Genomic DNA, 13,813 nt, shown 5'->3' with positions numbered 1-13,813 from the left:
TGAACAACTTCAATCAAACCCCAGCCCAAGTTTGCATGTGTTCCCACTAGGAACTTGTTGCTGAGCATTCTGCTAGCTAGTTCAGAATTTTGAATGAATTTGGTTAGAACCTGTGTAATTTCAAACACTCCTGCTAGAAGTTGATTGTTACCTGCTTATCCTCCTTGAATTTCAGGTGTGTTTGTTTAGAGACTGGCTTATTGTAAAATAGTGTGCTGATATGATTTTAGCACAAGCTCAAGTAATTCCCTTGTAGCTTGTAGAGATGTTGAATGTAAAGAAAATCAGATTGGTCAAGATAAGCTGCTCAAGGAAAACCAAACCCAGTGTGAAGTTGTCTCTGGTTTTTGCGAGAGCCTTGTTTGCCAGCTCCTGCAGGCCTGGCCTGTCCCTGCACTCTCTGGTGTGTGAAGGGAAAACAGGGTTCAGCTGCCCCTCAGCAGCGAGGCAAGAACAAGGTTTTAGTGTCAAGCTTTCAGTTGCAGAGGAGTATGAGGAAACCTTATTTTGGAAAGTGAGTCAAACTGATTTTGTGTAAGGATTTTTTTTGTTTAGTTTTGAGTTATCAGGATTCTCTGAAGGCAGTGCATCTGTGAAGTGCAGAGAAAAACTGCGTTATTTCCACTGTGTACTCACAAGCACTCCACTTGCATCAGTTTGGGGTGTTTCAAAGAAAAACTTAGTGACTATTAGTACCTGATGTTATACTTCTATTTCTCCAGTTTTACTTATTAGCTCTTCCCCTATTCTCAAGCATCTAATTACACAATAATTTACAAGTGAGTTTATGATTTGTAACAGCTAGTAATCGTGTGTTCAGTTGCATTTCACTTTGTGAGTGTCTCAAAAATAAACGGGGTTTCTTGTACAGAGAGAGGGGGACCTTTGGCCAATAGCTTCTCTATTTGAAAATGTGCTGGATCTTATGGATAAAGCATGCAGAATGAACTTGCCTTTAAAACTCCACATCACTGGGAGCTTGGCAGAAGAGTGAAGTCCTGATGGTTATGTATTTGCTTAAGCTTGGTAAACTCGGCATGGTTGTAAGTAGCACTGGGGTGGATCCTGCCACTAATCTGTATTGATGTTAGCTTGCATCATATTTTGTCAGTGACCCTCTTGATCTTCATGAGGCACCTTGTCGTGAAGGATGGGAGAAAGCATGATGTTGCCCAGCCCATAGCTGGTAAGGTAGCCATAATATTACTGCACACATTAATAAGAGGAGAGCTAAGCTGATGTGTTTATGGGATGGGCTCCAAAGGCACACGGTAGTGAGCTACGTAACTTCAGCATTTCAGATTTCAAAAGGAGTACCTCGCTGAGTGACCCATTTATCAAGCACTGGGAGGATGCATAGTGCTTGCAAACAGGGCCATGCCAAAGCTGGGCTATTCCCACTGCTCTGCTGTTTGTCTTCATGAGAGATACCTTTGTTGGAACAACCAGTTAGTGCAGTCCCAAACATGTCAGAATAATTCTGCTTGCTTTGCTGCTGCTGCTGAGCAGCCGCTTGTTGATAGGCACTGTACATCTCGCCTGTCATTATAATGTTAGTATTCAGACACCAAGGGGCTTTAATTAATGACTTTGAAGATCTGGTCTTTTATAATTCATGACAGAACTTTAATTAAAATCAAATATACAGCAGTTGAACTAGCAAAGGATTTAAAGTGCACAATCTTTGATAGAGAAAGTGATTCCCTCTGACCACCAGTGCTGTATGCTGAATGCAAATTCCATTTCATCACAGCAGAGTCAGAGAACAGAAAGGGCTTTTTCTGAAACAGATTGGTCCCTGTTGTTATAGACTCTGGAAAACGGTAAGGCCAAAAGGCCTGCAGTCATTTGATTCATCCTCCAGTTCCCCTTTTCTCCTTCTAAAATGCTCATATATTTTACATGTCTGTATTAGTAGACATACAGACATGTCTACTATGTCTGTAACAAGAAACAAGATAGAGGGACAGAGATTTGCTTGATGTTTATACAGACAGTGTGTGAAAATGCTGTGTATGTATCAGGGACTCACTCAAAGACTTGTTAAAGCAGTAGGCAAATTCTTATTTCACACAAAAGGAAACTAATCACAGAATCACAGAATTGTAGGGGTTGGAAGGGACCTCCAGAGATCGTCGAGTCCAATGCACTGCTTTTAGGCAGTGAAGGGGAAATTAATGTAGTTTTAATGAATTCAGAGAGGTGCAGTGATCGATTATATCTTTTTCTCAACTATGTTATGTTAGCTGAACCTGAGCGAATATGTAACAGTACATTGCTCATAGATTAACAGGTAGTACAGGGGAATGTGGTTTTATTAGGGCAATTCAATTTGTTTCAGTTTGGTCTTATCCTTGGTAGTTGGTCCAGTTGGTCTGTATCCCATGAGCCACTTTCTTCTTCACAATTTCTTCTCAAATACGCTTTTATCTAGGGGCCTTGTATGTTGTCATGTTATTGCACCGACTTCCATAAGTCCTCTGAATGGACTTTGTTGTCTTGCTGGTCCCTCTGCCTTCTTAGGGTAAAGGTTTAGAAGATGCTCGTGGCTTTGATTTTACAGCTGTGTGCAGTATTTTAAGGATTGCTTTCTGAACTACTGAGTGCTGGGTCTTCCTGTCTGTGGCAATAGTTGATTGTTTGGAATTGCTGAATTTCCCCATCCCACATGTGAAGGACAGTCTGTGATTGTTGCTCTGAAAGTAATGCCTCCTATTTATCTCCATGGAAACTACAACAGATAAAAAGAGCACAGTAACGCTATTTTTCAACATAGTCATATTGAGCAGCAGTTTGTGGCATCGTATTAGAAAACCTTTGGATTACTTTCAAGATCAGATCAGCAGGGAGTATGTTTAGTGTCTATACCAAGGTAGTTCTGGTGGTTACAGGCACTGTATGTGTTGCAGGAACTGTTTGAAAAGGCTAAGTACACCAGTTTCATGGCTTTTGTTTAGCAGCTTGCCTTCTTTGTATTATTAGATATCAAGGTCAGCTTACTTTCATTTAAAGAGATGTACTAGATCATTGGTCCATCACACAGCTCTCAGGAACAAAGCCACAACCTCAAAGATGCCAAAAAGGAGAAAATATAAGGGAACAGTGAGAATCTCAAACGAGAGAAGTGAGGAAAGTCTAACAGCTCTCCATAGTTACAAGGGAACTATTGAGTGCAAAGGAGATTTCCATTAGAGCAAAAGCCTGAACCAGCAGCACCACGTGCCTGTCTCTCAGTGGTCTGCGTTGGCTCTTAATGGGAATAACAGAATAAAGGCAGCATTTGAATGGTCAATGAGACTTTCTATGAAGAGATTAAATTCCATCTATTTGTTGTTCAACATTTGTATTATTCTTCCTATGGTTTTTATCGGGTGTTCATTTATTTCATGTTTGACCATTATCATTAGGGGGCAAATTAATGGCTAAACTACTTCCAGGAGCAACTAGATAGGCCATAGAGTAGTCTACATTTTCCTATCAGGGAGACTGATTCCTGGGCCATTTGCACAGGTTTTTATTCCTTATTTTAAGGCAGCTTTAAATACTACTGCTACTGCTCCATACAAAATCTAGATCACATTGTTTTCTGTTTGATAGGTGTAAAGTGCTTAAGGTTTTACTCTGAAATCTAAATGGAAGTTTACTTTGTTTTTGTTTCTGGGTGTTCTTTTTATACTCTCGGTCCAAGACGCAAGCCTTCCTATCCACTATCTCCTTCTGAGTATAGAAATACTTGACATTTGCTACTGCCAGCAAAGTTATCTTTAACATATTCCTTAAAGAACGGATCCAATACCTTTTGTGCAGATAGAATTAATCTTTTGTGCAAATTTATAATACTTGAGTTTGGAGGATGATACGGCTCAAATGCTATATTAGCTTTTGCATTGTGTGTCCATAAGATATTTTTACATATTAGCTTTTCCAATTTTCAGCTCCTAAGAGAACAGACCCAAATTTTTCACAGAATTTGCCATTTTAAGGAATATTTGCATGGATGTTGGTCATTAATTCAATCTTGCAATATTTTACTTCTATGCTGTTCTGTGCTAAGCTATATCATAGGTACATTAGCTTGTATCTATGGAAACTTCCATTTACATTTGTTTAACTTAAGTTCATCATATTTGTCTTTTCAATAAGACTGAGGAGATGATTCCAAGATGATCTTTAAGGCTCCCAGCACAGGGTTTGGAGCTGGAGCTGTATTTACCTGGTTTGTCATATCTCAGGATTTCAAAGTTTTGACATGGAGGAAAAAAAAAAAAAAAAAAAGGAAGAAAGAAAAAAGAAAAATCATTCCTACCCTTCTGGTTTTAATTCTAATCAAGGAAATATATTTTCATTGGGTCAGATGAAATCCCAATAACCCAAAGTGTTGCAGATTACAAGATCCTGACCTCATCACTGTATGGGAACTGCTGAGTGATGGCCTGAACCTCTGATTAATCACCTGAGGCGAGCCATGAGTCAGCCAGAGGAGCACAGGTGAAGGCAATTCACCTGTGCTGCCGGAAGGGGTGGAGCCAGGCTCCATCCCTCCTGGACCTATTGAAGAGCTGGCTACCAGAGGGGAAGGATCTCTTCTGGAGATCACCTCTCTCGGTGTTTTCTGGTGAGCTCAACCAAAGGGTAAGCTCTTCCACTTATTCTCTTGTCTACTTTGCCTAACTCTCTTGATTATATTGTGATTATAACATCTTGATATCTATTGATGATACGCAATTATATTGTGATTATAACATCTTGATTATACAATCACAGTGCATCTCCGACCTAATACAGTGTTTCAGGAAAAAGTCTCAGCATTGTTTCCATTGCTTCCTGGTTTATTACAGATATAATTAGAACTGATTCATAGCAATTTTTTGTTATTAATTTGAATAAGCTAATATGAACCCATGAAACGTATATGGATATAGCTTATTGCACGTGCTCCAGAAGACTTCACAGGTTTTCACCTTAGTGCTTGCGCAAACCTTCTACCCTTGATCAACTCTTTGATTGCTTTACCCAAAAGTAGTATTTAGCTTTCTTATATAAAGACAGCAGAGCTGGCAAAACAAACTGTTGGTGTATTTGATTCTCCTAGTTTCACAAAATGCACTACACCTCAGATAACTATGAAAGCAAACCCAGTTATTGTAAGGGTCACGAAGGGAGAGTCTGTCTGTTGCCTCAAACTTTCTTACACTGTTAGTGCAGTCAGTGCTTCTCTTACTTCCAAAGTTGGAGCAATCTGTAACAGGGAATATTGCAGTCCTAGGGGAAGAATCAAGACTGTGATTGACTGGAAGTATCTTTTTATTATTTCTTTTTTAACCTGTATGAGTGAGATAGTACAACATGGCCCTTCCTATGGAATGGTAACCAAATTATTAATTATTTACTCAAGATTTGAAAGAGAATTTTTTTCAAATCTTAGGGATCAACTGGCAAAGGCAGTTTATTCTTATGGCCTCAGTTTGACAAAGTGCTTAAGCACTTTTACTCAAAAGTGACATGAAACTAAAGAGATTATTCATGTGCTTAAATGGTGGATTAGAATGCATTTGGGGGAAGAAAATTAAATGTATTTATCATTGCAAATAATGTAAATCCTATACTATCAACTTCTAATGTGTTGAAGTTCAGTCAAAAGAACAGTACTACTCATAAACAGTGTGAAGAGGAAAGCAGGCATAATAGCAAAGCGAATGCTTAATACCTTCAAAGCACCTTTCACCCAGTGAGTTCACACTGCTGTATGAATAACAATGATCAACGTTTCAACAGCTCTGTGAACTAAGCTGAATATCTTCTTTCTCAGATGGGAAAGTCAAAGCACAAAGACTTTGAATGATTTATCTGCATGAATTGGTAGCAGAGCTAAGAATCAAATCGTGGCTTGGCTCAACCTGCTGTGGTATTATTGCTCATCCCAACTACACAGTCATTTGTACTATATGGAAGTGACAAGTTCTGCCATTCAGCTGGAGAAAGATAATTTTTATGTATGATTTCTGTACAATTCTCATCATTCTGCAGTTTTGATCGTTGTTTTTTGTTTGTTTCACAAGAGGTTTGCCTTTTCCTTTCCTATGACACCAAGCTGTGGCTTTAATTTTTACTGCATTAATTCTGGTCTTAACTTTAATTGAACAGGACAAGCTAAGTCAACTTGTTTGGTGATGGTGCACTGCTAAAATAAATATGTGACTTGGGAAAGTCATTTCTTTCTTACTGGTATATAATAATAGCTATGAATTATGTTACTTGCTTCCCATTTTGAGAGTTATGCCATGTTTCTTTAATGGATATACAGTTCTCCCCTGAAGCATGGGCGGGACCTTCTGTCACACAGATCAGGGACACTCCTCACTAGGAGGACACTCCTAGGGACAGCTAGATGCTAGCTGTCCTTTCTCTCCTCTCTAAGACTGAGAATGGATTTTTAACAGTTCTTCACATGTAGAATATACTGCTAGAAATACTCTTCTCATCATGGAAAATTGCATAAGTAAGAACCATGATGTTATGAGTTCTTTACAATACAAATCTTTGTATTTTGGTCAAGAACTTTCCAAATGTGGTAAAACACAGAGCTGCTTGTTTGCTTTTCACAGTTCTGATGGTGGACTCTTCTTTTTGCAGACCTTGGAAAGTCAGCCATTCATTTCTCTGGAGAGGAGGACAGGGTTTCTTACTTTAAAGACTTTTCATTATTTTAAGGTTTAAGATTTCTATCGTACAGAAGCCAGATGCTTCTCTTAGCCCAGCTGTCTCTCACGTGAGCTGTGCATGCATATCCCTCTTCTAGCAGACATGCTGCATGTAACTTTCTCAAATGCTGTAACAGTGAAAGAAACGACTGTAAAACAATGCCATATATCCCACAGACCTGTACCTCATATGTCTGACATATCTGCTTACCTGAAAGAGATGAGTTTTTGTTGTTGCTAACAATTAAGAGACAATATAGTGGGAAGGTCTTCTACTCTGGTAGTTTGGTTTTCTACTCTGTCTGGCATGTTAACAACATCACTGTCAGGTAAATTTCAGCAGATTTTTATTAGAGGATAATACTTGAGCTCTTTGGATAAGACTTCAGGTTCTAGGTTATGTCTGAAGTGCTGGCAGAGTACAAAAGAAAGAAGAAAACTACTTGCTCTGGAAATTGAGTAGACATAGCTTGGAAGACTGTGGATGACTAATGGTTCATTAAATCACATTTTCATTATTTTGAAGTTCAGAGTTTGAAGGGGGGAAAAAAAAAATCTGCTTATGGTGATTGTAAAAAAATATACCGAGGTATGAGAGAAACCATGATGGATTGTGAGCCATTCTTTTTTAATAAATATGACATGCTCTTACTCTGTGACCTATTTTGTGATGTATCTCTCTAGGACTTCAGCCTCATCCATTCATCTTGCTGCATAAAGATGCTTTTCCTTTTACCCCTCCAGCATACTATATAGAGGCACAGCTCACGGTTGGCATTCAGTGGAAAACTCAATGCAGTGATATCTCTGAGCACCACCATACTCATGCAGTGCCTACTTCTGGTTACGTTGATATAGGAGACTTCTATTAGCAGCACTTTTCAGAAAGTGATTGCTTGTTTCAGAGAGTTTGGTAAGAATGCTTTGCACCAGCTGTAATAAACCCAAGCTGTTGTGGTTTAACCACTGGGTTGTTGGTGATTCAAGTCAAAGATGCTTGCTAAATGGTTATTAAGGTGAGTCAGGAGCCTTCTGCTGCATGGGTTAGCCACATCCCTATCTTCTTCCTCAAATGTATATGTTACTTGGAGGACCCAGTCTGCAGGTAGCCAACACTGCTGCAGTGCATTGCAAAATAACCTTGTTATGTCTGAAAACATAGCATCAAATGGACCTTGAGGGGAGCTGAGCCACTCTGAGATTCTGAACACTAAATATCTGCCGTGTCTTTGCTGTTCAGCACGGCTTTAAATATACAGAGCTAGAGCCGGAAAGTTTTTGTTTTTTTTTTCCTGCCTTATAATGCAAAACAATTGTCAGCACTGTTTAGTCAGCCAGTTCAGCTGAGGTTATGGTGACGGAGCAGCCAAGGCTGGCGGTGTCTGTCCCAGAGAGCAATACTGACACCCTTATTTGTGTCCCTGTATCTACAGTACAGGAAGCACTACATTTTTTACTGGAGATTGCTGCCTATTCCTTCCTGGACTTTCAGTAGTTGAATGAACAAGGCACGGGGAGGATAGTAATATGACAGACAGCAAAGGCAAAGTTAGGAGATAGCTCTCCAGCAGTGTGCGGAAATGAACAAGACAGAGTGGAACCCGACATCTGTGAACAGACCCATCATAATAATAACATGGAAAAAACCCACATACAATGGTGCTGGATTTTTCAGAAACAACACGGCACAGTCCAGATGTGATTAGGATAATATCAAGTATAGTTTGGTTTGGTCTAACAGACAAAATTTGGGTAATCTAAATATGTGGTTAATTGGTTGATAAAATATTTTTGCACCCGTGTGGTGTGTTTGATATGCCAGAGATTGTTTCACTCCCTTTGTGAGCTGTAGAGCTAACAGCTCCAGTATTGTGGCATGGAACAGTGACTACCCGTGACCGCTGTCAAACTGGATGTTACAGAGGTACAATTATCTCCCCAAAACCACAATTTTATAGGCTCTATGACTCAAACATACTGCTGTTTCCTCCCTGTGCTAGACAAAATGCAGGCAAGTAGGCAGGTCTTTATCCTTTTTACCAAGCTGTGATCTGATCCAGATGCATCTTGACTCTGTCTTTGGATCCCCTGCAGCCAGCAGCTCAGAGCTGCACTTAGCTGTGGCTCTTACCAGGAGCCCCGGCACATCTCCCATGGCTGATATCCATTTGCTTTTTAAGGCTCAGTGCTGATGGGTCCACCTGTTGCTCTGCCAGTTTGTTGGCATTTCCATTCTGGGGCTTACTTTTCAGAAGTCTCCAAAGCATTGACAAGTGGAAAGCTATTCGTTGTGTATCTGTTTGAGGGTGCCAGTGGGAACGTAGTGAATATGTCATTAATCCTGGAGAAATCTTGGAGAAAGCAGGACTGACTCTGAGTTGAGAAATGTTGGGTTGGATAGCATTATGTTGTAATTTGATTTGGTATAGAGCACAGCATTAAAACACTTCCTAAAGTTGTGATAAAAGTCAGCCATCACTCATTGCTTTCCTTTGTCCTCTAGGAAGTATGTGTGATACTAAAAGAGTTGTGCCGTTTGGTTTTGCTTGTTAAATCAAGTGTGTTCAGTTCCTGTGCAATGGATAGTGCCACAATGAAAGTACAAACTCTTAGTGGCCTTTCTATAACGCATGATATTCAGGAACAAACAGGCACCTGGTAGCTCGCCTGGTGTCTGCAGCAGCTTTAGGTATAAAGCAGCTGGCAGAATGTCGGTGGATAGGACAATGCATAGACTCCTGTGAACTCTCAACTCTTGGCTGCATATCAAAATTATTCCTGCAGTGAGATGTGAGGTTACTGACTGTGTGACTTGTTTTGTTGCCAGCACAGAATACTGCCGTGCTTCACTTATGAGCATTTGCATAAATCAACACATCTCGCTCATTAATAAGATGTGGAATGCAAAGATCTTAACTTAGGGTAGAGTTGCTACTTTCCTCATATTTTATGGAGCACATGGACTTGATTTTTAAATTTTTAATTCTAACACATCTTATTAAATGTGCGAGCATAGAGAAGCACCACCAGTCAAAGACATCATTATTATATGCATGGAAAGTTATCTTATGTCTTTCTACCCTCATCATTCATTAATGATGCACAGAGGCTTGTCATTTGTCTTTTCAATTTTTTGTCTTAATCTTATTGCTCATATTTTATGGCACATGGAGAGCTCCTTAGCAAGCATTCATCATCAACCTTTATCTATCTATAGAAATAGCATCTCTGTTAGGCCAGCAAGAGCACCTTGTGTTCTCTTTGTATTCTGTTTATGAACTTATGTAGCATCAATTTCTTATCAATGCTGTTTCTTTCAAACTTTGATTTTCTAGGATTAGTAAAAGAAGAAACTAACACTTACAGCCTACCTTTATCTTATTTGCTCGCAGCTTGTCTCTTGTTACATACCAGGTATATTCAATTAAACCTCAGTTGTAACTCCGGTTTGCCATTCAGAAGTGCCTTAAGCATGCTTAAGTTTTTGACCAGTCTTTGTAAAGCTGTCAGACAGAAATGTCTCCTGTGAAATATGTTGGGTGTCTTTGTAACACAAGCTGTGTCCTCTGGGAACAGCAAAGAGACTATTAAAGGGATTCTGACTTCCACAAGTCACTTTGGAAAGGCCCCCAAGATACTCTGATCACAGAGTTGTTGGAGTGTTTTAAGTTTTTCTAGCTCAATTTAAAAAGCTTAATCAAACTTTTTGACACAACTGGCACACATTAACATTTTTGAGCTGTAAACACACAAAACAGGAATTTCTAATTGCCAGTAATTAAAGTATGTGGTTGGTTTTGAAATGTTTTCTTATTTTGAAGAAGTCTGAAGTGGTACAGCTCCCCAGTGACGTTCCCAAGGAGACAGTGGTCTGCCTGAGGCTGTCTTGCTGTCTCTCAAAAGGTAATAGGGAAAGAAGTGGGCTGTGTACTCGTCCTGCATAAACATTTGAGCTAGGGCTACTGTTGTGTGTTTCTGTAGCAAAAACTTAGCTCCTTTTTATAAAAAATGTATTAGCTTGCCATGCAAGATATCCCTTACTGCTTGTTACAGCATTTAAAAGGATGCTAGTGTGTGCCCATTTTTTGCAAGAGAAGCACCTCACTGGAATGAGATCCTTCAAAAGCTCAGAAACACAAACCCTACTGTCCCAGCAAAATGTGGGTGGTTTCCCTGGCTTTATGAAAAACATTTACAAATGAAATGTTCTTTGGACTAGAGCTAACCCTGAATTACTCTGAAAGGATCCAGAGACCTACCAGCCAGGGACCAAGTTATATGCATTTCCTCTGAGCTCTTTTGAGTACTGAGGGAAGCAGTCCTTCCCTGATGCTTCAGTGCTTTATCCAAATGCTGACTACAGAAAACAGGAGGGGAATGTCTGCTGGGTAATACGATATACCAGAGCTGTCTCGGCTTCCTCTGGAGCATCTGGTGTTGATGACTGCTAAGAGGAACTTGATAGGGGGCATAGCCTAATCTAATATGGTAATTCCTAGATTTTCATGATAGCTTGCTGCTTGACAAAAGCCACTGCTGCTTTTCTCCTTCCTGGCTCTCGCAGAAGATTCTTGCATAATCTAGCTCAAAAAAAGAGCAGAGCCGCTGAGCCAGGGCTTGCCAGTCTATTCTCTGGGGATGCACTTTCAAGTAATTTTGCTTCTGAGAGTGGTATTTCTGGTGGCCACATCACAATTCAGTTTTCAAGTACTTGTCTTTCATTATCTTTCACAGGGTTCCTTGATTATTTTTTTTTCCCCGTCTCCTTTAGTCAGTTAAAAAATACAGTAAGATCAGCCTTTATTGTGGTGCTCTGGCACTTCTGTTTTCAGTTTCTGCTGTAGTGAGGAAGCCCAAAGGGTTGGTTTTTGTTTTTCTTTTTTTGTGTTTTTTTTTTTTCTTTTTCTTTTTTTTTTTTTTTTCCCCTATTGGAAGAGGTTAACTATTTGGAGCCTGAATTGGTTCTGCAAGTGTGGGTGATGTTTCTCACTCTGAAGATTCAGACTGGAAAAATCAGGCATCATCTAAAGTTTTTGCACTTATGAAATGCATTAAAAAAAAAAAAAAAAAAAGATTTTGGTCATTAAAATATTGTATGGTAATGCAATCCAGTAATGCAAATCGGGTCATATTCTATGGGTTGACCAGTCAGTAAATGCACACTGCTCTGTCACGCATGTGCAGCAAAGAGTGAGACCTTGGGAAATGTATTGCCAAGGGGCCTTATGGAGCCATCTGGTTCCTTATTTGCCATCTTTTCTCTCTGCTTCTGCTCCAGGCCAAAGAATTATACTTTTGATACAGCAGAAGCACTACAGTTAACATGTGCACTAGGACTACGAGTACTTTCATTGTAGATGTCAAGTTTGCTCTAGATGCATGCCTGTGCCTATGCAATGAGTAGATACTGAAAATGAGAAATGGGAGAGAATAGTTTACCATGAGTAATAAGCTTTTAACTAAGCACTTAAAGGGAGTGTAAGTTGGGGGATTAAATTTAGTGTTAAATTCCTATCACTTCATTATTCTAAGACATTCTGTAAGTATGTGTTCTACAGTGTCACTTTCTGCTAGCTATGCACAGTCACCTATCAAGAGAGAAAACATTAAACTGAATGCATTTCCATGCAATGTAAGTTGGAAAAGAGCACGACTCAAAAGCTTGACAAAATATTTGTTACCCACTAAGAAAAATTGATGCACAACCTTTTTTTAAATTGATTTGTACCTTATTTTGCATTCTCCAGGTAAGTGAGTGTGGGGTTACAGGTTTCACAAAGTGTTTTTGACTGTACAAGATCAGCTGTGCCCCTGCTAGTAGAGAACATGCATTCTGCAATACTTTGAATCACCCTGTGATAAAAGTGACTCAGGTGTTAGCAATTCTGCTACTTCCTTTGGAAGCCTGTTTCACAGCTGAGTAAACACTACTGCAGGAGTTCTTCCTGCTACGCTTTAGAGAAATATAAAGGCTCATGGTGCCCCTTGTTCTGTAGAGCAGAATCATACTGGGATCACTGGGTGATCATGAAGGTGTTTGGAGGAGCAAAAGAGAAAGTCTAGATGCATGGGAGAGGAGATGTATATTGAAATGATGTGCTTTAAAACTAAACCAGGCACCAGTAGAATGAAAACAAAATGTCTGTTCTAATGAAGACAGTTGTAGAATATCAGACAGATAGCAATTATCAAACAGTGAAGTCTTTGTTTATACTTCTGCTTCTAGAAGCTCTTGTAGATAGAATATCTGGAGTGGCGACACTGAAAGCTCAGACACTAATCCTCCATCTACAGCCAAGCAAATTGCTTTGCAAATAATGAAGACTTGAAAGAATGGGACTCAGAATGTCCTGCTTAGAGCTTTTTCCATAGCATTTTTCAAACTCTAACTCTTACAAGTTCAGACCAGAATTCCCCCATCAGCTTTCCTCAAACCCACTGAATAATTTTACAGGGATTTAGTCAGGAAATGGCATTGCATCTGCCCCAGCTTTGTGTAGCCAGGCTCTAGCTTCAGGGCTTGAAGCAGGTCTCTGACAGTCCAAGCAAACAGGGATTACATGATCTTGGCAAAGATTGCTTGCTACTAGTATCCAGGGGGGTGTCTGTCCTGCTTGTCTTGTATCCCAGGGTAATGAAAAGTTTTCCACTTAAAGTTTTTTAATGAGCATAACAACTACGTACACTTACTGTATGTAGTTTGTAATGCTCTGACTTCTCATCTCATGTTTGCAAAACCACAAATCAGAGCACTATTTTTAGATGGAGACGCTGTCTTGGACTCATACTGAGTATAAATATTTATAAGAATATGGAGCCCAAATAATTCAAGAATGTTAAATTCATCTAAATACTTCCAACACATGGGTGAAGTTAGTTGGCAAGTAAAAATGGTAAAAGCGAATTTCTTCATTCTCTTACCAGAATTTGCTGAAGTTACTGTTAATATACATTTTGAATTTTGTATTTATTTATTCAAGGATCATTTATACAATAAAAAAAAGACATTCTAAAGATTTGGCGTTGTGATCTACTTTGTGTCTTCTATATTGAGCAGTGCAACTTAGTTGTTACTCTGCAGACAGCAATTAACGAAGGAGTCAGAAATGTCT

This window comes from Tetrao urogallus (genome assembly GCF_951394365.1).
Source record: "Tetrao urogallus genome assembly, chromosome: 12".
NCBI classification, from domain to species: domain Eukaryota; kingdom Metazoa; phylum Chordata; class Aves; order Galliformes; family Phasianidae; genus Tetrao; species Tetrao urogallus.
Note: the sequence above shows the minus strand (reverse complement) of the source record.